The 14,353-nt window shown below is 37.0% G+C and overlaps 1 protein-coding gene across 3 annotated transcripts in view; it reads right to left on the bottom strand.

Annotated features, from left to right (window-relative positions):
- GALNT13 (polypeptide N-acetylgalactosaminyltransferase 13) overlaps window positions 1–14,353 on the bottom strand; it is a 766,581-nt gene that overhangs the window by 240,938 nt on the left and 511,290 nt on the right. The window lies entirely within an intron of this gene.

The raw sequence follows: 14,353 nt of genomic DNA, 5'->3' as shown, positions 1-14,353 counted from the left end.
ACAGGAGCTGCAGATAATGGGCTCTGATCTGACATCTCATATGGGCATATAGATGACAGGAGCTGCAGATAATGGGCTCTGATCTGACATCTGATATGGGCATATAGATGACAGTGGCTGCAGATAATGGGCTCTGATCTGACATCTGATATGGGCATATAGATGACAGGAGCTGCAGATAATGGGCTCTGATCTGACATCTGATATGGGCATATAGATGACAGTGGCTGCAGATAATGGGCTCTGATCTGACATCTGATATGGGCATATAGATAACAGTGGCTGCAGATAATGGGCTCTGATCTGACATCTGATATGGGCATATAGATGACAGGAGCTGCAGATAATGGGCTCTGATCTGACATCTCATATGGGCATATAGATGACAGGAGCTGCAGATAATGGGCTCTGATCTGACATCTGATATGGGCATATAGATGACAGTGGCTGCAGATAATGGGCTCTGATCTGACATCTGATATGGGCATATAGATGACAGGAGCTGCAGATAATGGGCTCTGATCTGACATCTCATATGCGCATATAGATGACAGGAGCTGCAGATAATGGGCTCTGATCTGACATCTGATATGGGCATATAGATGACAGTGGCTGCAGATAATGGGCTCTGATCTGACATCTGATATGGGCATATAGATGACAGGAGCTGCAGATAATGGGCTCTGATCTGACATCTCATATGCGCATATAGATGACAGGAGCTGCAGATAATGGGCTCTGATCTGACATCTGATATGGGCATATAGATGACAGTGGCTGCAGATAATGGGCTCTGATCTGACATCTGATATGGGCATATAGATGACAGTGGCTGCAGGACCATTGGCTCTGATCACAACCTCCCATAATCACACTGGGTGTCCTGGGAAAGAAAGCTGCCAACCCTAACTGCAAATTAACTGCAGGATTAAGCATTATCTCTTCTATATCATGCATTGTAGCATTGTAGCATTTCTTCTGTAAGGTTTTGTCTGGTAGATATTTCTATACAAAACTTAAAAGCAATACAAGTATAATAAATGTTACATAACACCTTCATTTCCAGAAATGTACACATTCCTCAATTCAACAGAGCCTATAGTGACATTTTATTGTGATTTACAGAATGTACAGAATCTTTTTTATTTTCTTCTATTGCTTCTGATAGAGCTGCTACTGCTACTACTATTTAATATTTTGGATCAAAGACCCTCTTATTGTAATCTAAATATTGTCATATTCTTCATAGAATGTCATCACAAATGTTCTGCTCTTTATTTAAGTTATAACTACCCAGAAAAGAATATTTATTGCTTATTTATATAAATATTTGCAAAGATTGACACAGTGAACTGGTAAGTATTTAAATATAAATTGCTAATGTCAATTATTCCTTTTTCATACTGCATTGCCTGCTTAGGCTGCAGGATGTATCTGTGCAATGCAGAGTATCTTGTGATTGCTTCTAACAATAGTTTAAAATATATACCCAGTCTTCTTCTGAATACTTCTCAGTGTAGTATGTGTAGTCATCATAATGCTTAAATCCACAGATTCTATCATTAGCCCTTCCTTCTAATTCTCGTTATTGAACAAGGGCCCTGGGGGAAATCATCCAGCATCTTCACAGCATACACATGTCCATAAATATTCAATTGTTGCAATTAAGAAAATGAACACAGTTGTTTTTACAGTTGCTGATAGTTTGATAGTTTATAAAAATAAAATACCGGATGAACAAGAAATGGTAATCTATATAATGAATTAGATCTTGATATGATATATATCAAGATCTACATCAAGATCAAGACGCCAATATAATTCATTAGATCATGATGTTAACATGACGTGTATTTTATTTTTAAAAAAACTAAAAAAAAAACAATGTTCCAGCACCCAAGGCAGATAATTGCAGGTCACCGCCCTGGACCCCAATAAGTATATACAAAATACACAAAAAAGGTGATAGCAAAATACTTATTTATTCAGTATTGACTATTTTATTAAAGTAAAATAAGAGTTCTCTAAACAATAAAAGTTGAAACACCAAGTCTATTAATTGTATTGTTCAATGGATTTATCCTTGCCATTCTAATCCCCTTTTCCCTTTGTTCTGTTTAATCTCTTTCGATTTTCTATTCCTTTAGATCCTTCTATTTATCTTTTGCAGTGGCAGAGAAGGAATTGAGATAAATCAGTTTTCATTAAGTGCATGCTGACAATACCAATATATATTAGTTTAATTTGGGATATTTTTATTTAAACCTCTATCTTTGAAATAACATGTTGTGTAGGGGATAGTTAGAAATTAAAAAATAATAATGATATATTGGGCTTTTAGTCCCATACATCAGCTTGCACTGGATGCTCAGTATTCTCAACCTATTCAGTCTCTCCAAGCATCATATAATTTGAGCCCATTTGTATACACTGTCAGAAAAAATGTGCAAAAATTGTACCTTTAGGGGTACAACAGCTTGTCACTGGGGCAGTACCCTCAAAGGTACACCTGCTGTACCCTTTAAAATTGGTACAAATTGGTACCCTTGCAGATTGTACCTTTCAAAGGCAAATATGTACCATTGGTGACTAGATTGGACCTCAGTCCTATGGTACCATATTGTACCCATAAAAAATGGTGCAAATATGGCCTTTTAAGGGTACTGCCCCAGTGACAAGCCCTTTGTACCTCATGATGGCAAATTTGTACTCAACACAGTATATTACAAACACTGTTTCATTAAATTTAGCATATAACATTCAAATATGCATTCAATTAATATGTACTTTTTCAGGCAGTATTACATTAGCTACACTGCAGCTTTAATAAAAGACTGCTACAGAACCACCTGAAATAGCCAGGCTAAATAACCAGCTCCAAAAAGAAGTACACTATGTGTTTTATATCACTCTGTACTAGACTCTAAAAACACCTCATTTAATTTAGGGTGACATGCCACATAAAACATAAATACTGTATATAGAAAACATATAGAAAACAACGTAATAATAAAATATAACTGTAACGAAAAGAAGGGGGATTCAGGGGAGGGATAAACTATAAAACTCACAACCATACATTGAATTGTCGCTGTATGCAAACTATATGCAAATGAGTCTATTTTCCTAGTACACACTTTGGTGATGAACCTGCTACCAATAGATGGAGCTGTGTTACACATGTCAAGGAAATTTCAACCAACAGATGGCGCTATGGCTCTCACACAATGTCCATGTATGTGAGTGGGGAACAGTTACAATTTTATTTATTTTTTTTAAAAAAAACTGGTTCTTAAACAGCTCTTGTTTATTTTATAGAGTTTAAACATTTTTTTTTCTTTGTACTTTTAGTTAATACATTTGCTTTATGTTTAAGAGTTAACATATTGATGCTCTAAATATAAACATTAAAATGTTAAGTGCTTGTTTGCTATTTAGAACCAGCAACACAGTATCATTAAATATATTGGTTATTAAAGGGACAGTCTAGTCAAAATAAAACTTTCATGATTCAGATAGGGCATAACAATTTAAACAACTTTCCAATTGACTTTTATCACTAAATATGCTTTGTTCCCTTGGTGATATTTTTGAAAATCTAAACCTAGCTAAGCTCAAACTGATTTCACCATTGAACCATTGAAAACCGCCTCTTAGCTCAGAGCATTCTGAAAGTTTTTCACAGTTAGACAGTTCATGTGTGTCATATAGATAACAATATGCTCACTCCCATGTAGTTATTTAGGAGTCTGCACTGATTGGCTAAACTGCATGCCTGTCAAAAGCACTGCGATAAGGGGGCAGTCTGCAGAGGCTTAGATACAAGGTAATCACAGAGATATAAAGTATATTAATAGAACTGTGTTGATTATGCAAAACTGGGGAATGGGTAATAAAGGGATTATCCATCTTTTTAAACAATAACAATTCTGGTGTAGACTGTCCCTTTAAGTATTTTTTTTTTGCTTTGCCCACTTCTTGCATATTACCAACAACAATTGAACATAATTATTTTGCTGTACAACATGTATGTTGCATTCATTTTGGGTCACAGTTATGTGAATAGGAATAATTGAGCTGTACAAATGATATGGACTTGCAGGGTTTAGCAGCCTTGATGCACCCACCCCCTCAACCTTTTATTCACACAAGTGATTGTACCTTTGTGGGGGGATTAAATGGTACAGACATGGACCCTTTGACAGTTGGAAACATATTGTACCTTATTTACTGCTAAATGGTACATATTAGTTCCTTAAGGTGTAATTATGATCCATTGAGGGTACAACCACAGCAGTTGTACCCTCAGTGTTCACAAATGGACCCCAAACGTACCCTTTTTTCTGACAGTGTAGTGAACAAAGATCCCCATTTCTATGAAAGCACACAGAAGAATAATATAGGTCTGACGAGGTTGGAGAAGCAAGAGAGGATTTTTTGTGAATCTACCAAAACTTAAACTAATAATCAGACTGTATTAGATGCCATGTACACAATATTTAAGTTTGCCTCCCTGAAAAACCAGAGGAATGACAATCAGTAAAACTTAATTTATTCCGTATTGCTGTAATAGTTCTAATAAAAAGGTGTTTAATGCAATTATATTTAGCTTATCCATCCAAATAAAATGCCATTTAATGTTTTAATAAATTATTTTTTTTCTTTTCATGTGACGCAATGTTCCTCTAATTTTTTTTCTGTGTGCGGATTTAAAGGGCCATAATACCCAAATGTTTAAACACTTGAAAGTGATGCAGCATAGCTGTAAAAAGCTGACTAGAAAATATCCCCTGAACATCTCTATGTAAAAAAGAAAGATATTTTACCTCAAAAGTTTCTCAGTAGCCACATCCCATTGTAAAGGTCTTCTAAGCAGCAAATTAGTATGTCTGTCCCGGGACAGCAGAAGGAGCGAACATTCGTGCACACTCATCTTATTTCTCTATTCAGTGTAAGGAAGTTTACAATGAAATCTCATGAGAGTTAAGTGAAATTTCATGAGATCACAGTAAAAGAGTTCATGACCTCAGCACTGCTGATGCTGATTAGTTGCTGTTCATTTCTTTTTTTTTTTTACCTGCAGCTGAGCAGCAGCTGAGCAGCAGCTGAGTATAACGTTTTACACAGAACTTACTCTGCTGAGCTGAGGAGATTGTGAGGTAAAATATCTTCCTTTTTAACATAGAGATGCTCAGGTAATATTTTCCTGTCAGCGTTTTACAGTTATACTGCATCAGTTTCAAGTGATTTAGCATATGAGTATTATGTCCCTTTAATACTGTGTACTCAGTACTGAGTGCAGTACTGAGCGAGTAGAGAAGAATAGCTAAAATATTTAACCTTAGAGTAAATTTTAACCAGTTATCATGTTATTAATATATTATCAGCCACCAAAACGATACCAAAATAAAACACAGAATGTCTTGAATTATGTTTTGTGAAATTATTTTAATGTAGTTCTGTTTCTGATCCATAACAGCAAATACCCAATATACTTAATAATAACACATTTTTTACTCATGCATATTAAAAAAAATTAGTTTAACATTTGAAAGATTCTTTACTAGGTTTGTACTATCAGTCTGCTAGAAAAGTGCTTGTGTGTGGTGTAGACAGGGCTAGAGTGTGGTACAGTTTCTCTAGTGACACAGGAAACAAAGCCTAAGTGCCACATTGATTCCTCAGGTTCTGTGTTGATGCCATCCTTATCATCTTCTTCTACCCAACTCCTCTTCTGTGCTGTACTCTCTTTTGTCTTTGGAACTTCTCCAGTGCATGTACACTTTATCAAGGTTAACAGAGTCACAGTGAAGATGATACGACTTCATAAACATCAACATATCAAGATGTTTCTCTTGTATTCTGTTCCTCAATTTGATTTTAAGATTATTCATAAGGCTGAATCCCCTTTCACAATCTGCACTGGATGCCTTAAATGTTGCACATATATCCACAAGCTGAGATACCATACTGTGATCAGCATCATTTTGAAAAGTGAACTTGACCAGGTCTTGAAATGTTTTAAATGTTCCAGATTTTATTGTCTCTATGACTAAATATTTATAATCATTATATTGGCTAACAAAAGAATCAATAATATTAGCCACACCTTCTCTATCTTCAAATTTTGACACAAACTTGTATTTTTCAACAAGCCTTTCTACTTTTTCTATTCCAAAGTTGAAACTCAGTGTTTTGGCATCAGGGAACATCACACCAAATTCAAAACATTCCCATTCTTTTAATTCATTTTCAGGGAATCTTTTTCTCATATGCTCACAAAGAGGGGAAATAACCTGCAAAACAGGTTGTTGGTTGACTGGTGTTTCTTTATTATATAGGCAAATTGGTTTCCTCCCTGTGCTACTCCAATACACTGCTTCACTAAGGTACTGATCGTTTATTTTCTAAATCTTGGCCATTGCAAGCTGTATTGCTTCTATGGTAGAAAAAAATACTTTTCTGCAAGGACTTCCACAAGTTTGCAAGATCACAAAAAATATAATTTAACACAGCCATAGAAATGTGGTAGTTGTGGTCAGACATCTTCTTGAAGCAGTATTGTGCAATTAGATCATTCTCCTCTTTTTCGTGTTCAAAATACTTAAAAAGCGGATAATAATTGCGCATTGGTGCAGCAAGAGCAAAATGCTTTGACAGCCATCATACTTTGTTAATTGGTTTAAATGATACTACATCACACTGGGCAACTGAGGCAATTTTATGTAATTTTCCTTTTCTTATTGAAGATCAGCAGAACCTTCCCTAGACAGTTCTCATTAAAGTTTCAATTTCTTTTATTAAAGGCACTTGTTTCCAGGCATCACCTATGTCCAAATCTTCACGGTGGGCAACGCAATGTTGTTCAATCAAGTGTGGAACATATTTCTTAAGCTGTGTTGCAACACCATTATTCTTGCCCAACATTATAGAAGCACCATCAGAGGTACACATAATCATTTTCTTTAAATCTAACTCATAGGTACTGTAGAAGTTGGTAATTGCAGAGGTAATAGTTTCTGCATTGCCAGCTATTAGTTTTACTATTCCACTAAACACTGTTTTGTAAGTTGTAGTAGATGCCATTCTGTATTTAAAGTAAACTATTAGCATCTTGCTCACTGAGATATCAGTGTGTTCATCAACAATCAGTGAATACAATTTTGCATTGCAAACTTCATCCATTATTTCTTCTCTTGATGATAGAGCCAGGGCCGGCTCAAGATATTGTGTTGCCTGGGTCCAAGATTACAATGACGCCCCCCAATAATAACATTATTGATTAACATATAAACCTACTAGCCTTGTCACTGACCTTACTAAGCCTGCATACCTGCATGCAACCAATGCTTATGCATAATTTTAGCCTAAGTGGGAAAGAAGTTAGGGGGTTGATTCTGTGTCTTTGTGCATTCCCACACAGAGTCAGAAAACAGGGGTCTGACAGTGACTGACTCAGTCAATAAAGTGCTGCCCCTTGTCAAGTGCTGCCTGGGTCCCTTGGACCCACTTGGTCCCATGATTGAGCCGGCCCTGGATAGAGCTGATGAAGTCGAGGAATTCAAAAGCATAATTCTTGCTTATCCAGCTATCTTGAATCTTGACATACAAAGCCATGTGGTCATGAATTTCTTGTACTGATAGCATAGAACTGTTCAATTTCACAGCCAGAAGTACATCTATTATAAGGATTTTGATTTATTCAGCATTTCTCATTTATTCAAGGCCAATCTATTTGCTTTCTCTTTGGCTGTTTCAGTTAACATGCCGTCATCCTAGGTCTTACTGGTAGAGACAGCAGTAGCAACTTTCCCTTTAGTACATACTGTATAGATCACACCAACATCAGGTTTATATGTAAATATCTCCCCAAGTCAAATGCAAATCTTCTTTACTGATGTGTGTAAATCCGTTTCAACCATTTTGGCTAACCAAGCTTCCTTGAAACTAGAACAGATTTTTTTTCCAAACACTGGCACTGAAAAGGGTGGAGCTGGTGCTCTACTTCCTTCCTTAGGGGTAGTAGATTTCTTTTTGAATATATCAAACATTTTTTTCTAGTTATGAAAAATTAACTTAGAATTAATGACAATGAATATATATATGTATAAAAACAATAACATAACCCTACATAGTAGAATATTTAGGCTTTGTGCTGCCCCTGATACCTACATTTCTCTCAGATTTTTATTTAATGATTCATGATATTTTTCACTAAACCTTCCTAGATTTGGAGGTACCTTTGTGAGCATTAACCTAAAATGGGGAACAGGTTTAATAAATTTGGTGTTATCGCTCTCACACTCTCTCATATTGGTGACTGGAAGTTCAACATGGCAACACATGGTAAAGAACTCTATGAGGATCTGAAAAAAAGAATTGTTGCTCTACATAAAGATGGCCTAGACTATAAGAAGATTGTTAAGATCCTGAAACTGAGCTGCAGCACGGTGGGCAAGACCATAAAGTGGTTTCACAGGACAGGTTCTACTCAGAACAGGCCTCGCCATGGTCGACCAAAGAAGTTGAGTGCACATGGTCAGCGTCATATCCAGAGGTTGTCTTTGGGAAATAGATGTATGAGTGATGTCAGCATTGCTGCAGAGGTTAAAGAAGTGGGGGATCAGCCTGTCAGTGCTCAGACCATATGCCGCACACTGCATCAAATTGGTCTACATGGCTGTCATCCCAGAAGCAAGCTTCTTCTAAAGATGAATCACAAAAAAGCCCCCAAACAGTTAGCTGACAACAAACAGACTAAGGACATGGATTACTGGAACCATGTCCTGTGGTCCGATGAGACCAAGATAAAATTATTTGGTTCAGATGGTGTCAAGTGTGTGGCGGCAACCAGGTGAGGAGTACAAAGACAAGTGTTTCTTGCCTACAATCAAGCATGGTGGTGAGAGTGTCATGGTCTGAGCCTGCATGACTGCTGCCGGCACTGGGGGAGCTACTGTTCATTGAGGGAACCATGAATGCCAACATGTACTGTGACATACTGAAGCAGAACATGATCCCCTCTTTCGGAGACTGGGACGCAGAGCAATATTCCAACATGATAACAACCCCAAACACACCTCCAAGATAACCACTGCCTTGCTAAAGATGCTGAGGGTAAAGGTGATGGGCTGGTCAAGCATGTCTCCAGACCTAAACGCTATTAAGCATCTGGGGGCATCCTCAAGTGGAAGGTGGGGGAGTGCAAGGTCTCTAACATCCACCAGCTCTGTTATGTCATCATGGAGGAGTGGAAGAGGACTCCAGTGGCAACCTGTGAAGCTCTGGTGAACTCCATGCCTAAGAGGGTTAAGGCAGTGCTGAAAAATAATGGTGGCCACACTTAATATTGACACTTTGGGCCCACTTTGGGCATTTCCACTTAGGGGTGTACTCACTTTTGTTGCCAACGGTTTAGACATTAATGGCTGTAAGTTGAGTTATTTTGAGGGCACAGCAAATTTACACTGTTATACAGGCTGTACACTCAATACTTTACATTGTAGCAAAGTGTCATTTCTTTAGTGTTGTCACATGAAAATATATAATAAAATATTTACAAAAATGTGAGGGGTGTACTTACTTTTGTGAGATATTGTATATATCTCACAAATATATATATATTCCAGAAACTAAAGAAAAGAAGGCACAGTAGAGCTATATGAGATACCATGACTAAAGTAGGGGATTTCAGCACTCAAAATATCACCTATTAAATCTAATATCTTAGATATATATGACTGCGGAATAATATCAAACCGAAACAGAAAACATACATGCAAGGATTCACTCAAATGCAGATAACATTTGAGTGAATCCTTGCATGTATGTTTTCTGTTGGTTTGTTTATTGCAAAAGTGTTTAAAACAAATTTAGCAGCATAAGGAAATCTTCATCAAGTCTAAAAGATACCACTGCAGTGGGTTTGGGCTATGCAAACTAAACATGACAAACCTCAACAAAAAGCATATTGAAAACACATGCAGCAAACACAGTTGGATGGGCAAAACCTAATTCACTTAAATGAAGCAATTGAACAGAACTGGCAACCATTACAATGGAATAAACCATGATGATAGTATGAATGTGTCCTTTAAACAAATATATGTCAGTCCCGAAAATAAGAGATCAGGTGCCTTAATAAGTTGCAGCATGGGCCAGCTTTATAATCCAACAGGTAAGATTTTGACAATCCTGCAATAATAATCTTAAACTTATAAGTTAATCAAGGTTAAGACGTCCTCAAATGTTAACTTAGAATAATGACTTTTTGGAGAGTTAATGCATAACAGACATATCCCAGTGGTGCAAGTAGAAATAATGAAACAAACTGCTTATAGAAACTGCAGCAAAGTCCAGGATTCAAAATCACAGGGCTAATATACAGCGGACCGAGACATGAGCCTCAGACATCCTATTCTCACCTATCCCGACAGACATCCTATTCTCACCTATCCCGACAGCCAGACGTATCTCCTTGCTCATTAGGGACACAGACTATGTAGGTGGAGTCCTCTGCCTCTGTGTTTATACCAACTCCAGGCAGCTTGATGTAACCGCTTCTTTACCACAAGAACCAGGCTTGCTTCTTCTATTTGAATTTCCCGGGCAGGTCAAATCAACTGCTTACACTGCAGGAGTCCTACTTGCTGCTTCCATTTAGAAAAGTCAACGCGCGTTTTGCCCCATAATGCTGAGCGAAACAGGGACCTCGTCAGGACTGTCAATCACATCGGGCTTCTGGCTTATATTGTTACACCTTGATAGAGGAGTGGCCACTACTTTCTCATTGATTAGCCAGTAAGAAAAGCTGCTCGGGCCAAGCCTCTTTATTCAGATGAGACAGCTAGGTCATTGCCCATCCAACATTACATTAAGAAATAATTATATATTTTCTTTAACATAATTGAGATGATACAAATTAGCCATTTATATAAATGTGATGAAAACAAACTAAACAGTTTTGCAAAAAACACAACCGCACCATATAAATCACCTGCATGTTTCGATTCTATATACTATACTATATACTATAATCCTGATATATTAAAAAAAGGGTCACATTGTAAAAAATATATATTTTAAGTGACTTGCGTAAGCAATAGCAAAAGGAATTTTAAACTGAGTGAGGAAAGAAAAACCAAACAATGTTAACGTTTTAAAGGGCCACTTCACTCTTGTCTAATAATGGGCTGGGATAAATGTACCAAAGAATTATTATATAGTTCCAACTTTAGCCAAGAAAGGAAGCAAACTCAATCCTTTCATTCAGACCAAACGGGGACACTGTATTTAACATGTATATCCATCTTGCGTCTTTATTTAAAAGACATTTATCTTCATCTCCACCTCTACCGTTTGTGATTCCTCTGTCAATCCTTACAAATTTTAAAGAAACAGTACTACTACTGTGCACATCCCTGAAGTGACGAGCAACACTTGTATCCAACACTTGTATCCCTTTCATAGAGGATGTCATCTCTGTGCTCCTGTACCCTGTCCTTGAACATTCATTTCGTTTTACCAACGTAGAACAGGGGACAGGATCACTTCAAGAGATAGACAACCCCCACAGAATTACAATTAGAAAAACATCTAATAGTATCATTTTTACTTGTATTAGCTGAAAATGATTTGCTTTTAAGCATGTAGGGACTATAGACACAATGTCCACAGGGAAAGCTTCCTTTCACCTGTTGTTGCTTATTTAACCAGTTTGTTGCTGGTTCAGACCATACAAACCTACTTTTTACTAACTTATCTTTAAGGTTAGGAGATTTTTTAGCGGTCAGTAGTGGTCTATTCCCCACTTTTTCTGCAATTTTTTCATCCAGGGTTAGTATATGCCAGTTTTGAGATAGTATATCTTTAATATTTGACCACTGACAATTGAAGGTAGTAATGAATCTAATACTATTGTCAGACTTTGTTTCTTTTTGGGTATATAAGAGGTCATGACAATTTAATTTCCGTACTATGTTCAAAGTTCTTTTAACTAAGTTGTGAGAGTAGCCTCTTTCAATAAAACCTTTGCACATTTTTTTCAGCATGATAAACAAATTTCTTGTTAGAGGAGCAATTTCTCTTTAATCTTAAAAGTTGGCCATATGGGATGCCTTTTTTCAAGGGTTGAGAAAGCCTTACAAGTGGTAAACAAATTTGATAATGATCCAAATTTTAATAACCTGAATGAGGAAACAAAAACTCATATCTCTAGGTTACAAGCAGAAATTAAGATGAGGAAGTGTAGGAAGTTACACCGTGATCAAGAAGATTATTTAAACAAAAAGGTTTATGTTTACAAGTTTGATAGAGGATCATATGACTCAGGTACTGACATGTCTGATATTGAAACTGATTTGGAAAGGGTTTCAAAAAACAATGGAGTGTCTGGGTCACAAGGTATGGATCAAGGAGGAGGAGGAGGATGGACGGGAGGAAAAGGCGGAGAGATCAGAAACCTAGTAGAACGGAGATACCCCCAACGCAATCAGAGAGGGAGGGGAGAAAATTTGAGACAAGGTTTCAGGAGCAGAGGGAGACCACGCAGGAGACCTTATCAGGGCTATTAGTCCCTAATAGAGTTGAAGATGAATTGCAGATTATAAATCTTTCCTCATTTAATTTAAATTTCTCTCATATCGAAGTATTGAAGAAGGGTCTGTCATTTTGCCCCACAAGTAAATTAAATAAGTTTGATTTAATTAAGGATCTTCACCTATTTGCCAGAAAAATAGTATTACATCATACTATGCCTCAGCATTCAGAGCAACAAAGAGATGAAGAAACACTAAAGATATTAAAATCTCTCTTATTAGAAAATGATGATAGTGAGGCTAATGTTGGAAAAAGTCCTACTTTTAGAACTAACTTTAAATCAAAATCTACATTTATGCCCTCTATAGCACAAGTTCCTGCGGTCTCACTTTATGTGAAAGCTGTAGAAAAACAAATCCAAAAATTGCCAGACGACTGGATCTGGGCAGATAATTTAACAGCTAAACAGAGACAAGCTTTGAGGGAACTTAATACAGCAAAAGGAGTCATTTACAAGCCAGCAGATAAGGGCAGTAATTTAGTTCTATTAGATGAGTCCTTTTATTTAAATGAGGTAAAAAGACAATTATTTGATAAATTGCAATATGAGAAACTCCCTTGAAATCCTATTAAACAAATGAAGTTGAAACTTAGTAGAATTCTACAGGAAGCAAAAATGGAAGGTCTCATCTCCCCAAATGAGTTCAAATTTATGAACCCAGTGTGTCCAGTTATGCTGACCTTTTATATCATTCCTAAAATCCATAAGAGAAGAACACATCCTCCAGGAAGACCCATCGTGTCTGGAATTGGGGGCATCAGCGAACACATTGGGCAATATGTTGACTTTTTTCTAAGACCTTATCTCCTTTCCCTCCCCTCCTATGTTAAAGACACTCCAGATCTTTTGAGAAAACTTGATTACCTATATGTTCCTTCAAGCACCATCCTAGTATCTTTAGATGTAGAGAGTCTTTACTCGTCTATACCTAACGAGAAAGGAATTAGTGCATGTGAACATTTTCTTAAAACTAGGGGACCAGGCAGTGACACACATACAGCCTTTGTCATAAAACTTCTACATTTTATCCTTGAAAACAATGTATTCCAGTTTGACAACTCAATTTATAGGCAGGTCAGAGGGACAGCCATGGGTGCAGTATGTGCACCGACTTATGCATGTCTCCACTTGGGTGCATGGGAGTTGGATGTTTTTGAACAATTCAGTGCAACCTTCGACTCCCATGTCTCCCTGAGGATCAGGTATGTGGATGACATTTTTGTGCTGTGGTATGGCCCCCTGTCCTGCCTACATCAGTTTGTCTCTGACTTAAATAAGAATGATCAAAACATTTTTCTCACCTATGCTTATAGTGATAAAGAATTACCCTTTTTAGATGTCTGTATCAAAAAAGAAGGCAGTCGCATTTCAACTGAAAGTTTTCGAAAATATACAGCACCTAATAATCTTTTGGAAGCCTCAAGTGGACATCCAGAGCCCTTGAAAAAAGGCATCCCGTATGGCCAACTTTTAAGATTAAAGAGAAATTGCTCCTTTAACAAGAAATTTGTTTATCATGCTGAAAAAATGTGCAAACGTTTTATTGAAAGAGGCTACTCTCACAACTTAGTTAAAAGAACTTTGAACAAAGTACGGAAATTAAATCGTCATGACCTCTTATATACCCAAAAATCTGTTCTGCCCTCAGCAGGTAAAACAAACATTCTCTTTCTAGGAATCAGCAGCCTAATAATTGGTCTGCTACTAATTAATTAATTAGGCAGAGATGAGTGGACTGAGACTATAAAGGATCCT

The sequence above is a fragment of the Bombina bombina genome, chromosome 1 (genome assembly GCF_027579735.1).
Source record: "Bombina bombina isolate aBomBom1 chromosome 1, aBomBom1.pri, whole genome shotgun sequence".
NCBI classification, from domain to species: domain Eukaryota; kingdom Metazoa; phylum Chordata; class Amphibia; order Anura; family Bombinatoridae; genus Bombina; species Bombina bombina.
The sequence above is the reverse complement of the archived record's forward strand: the minus strand, read 5'-3'. Positions and strand labels throughout refer to the sequence as shown.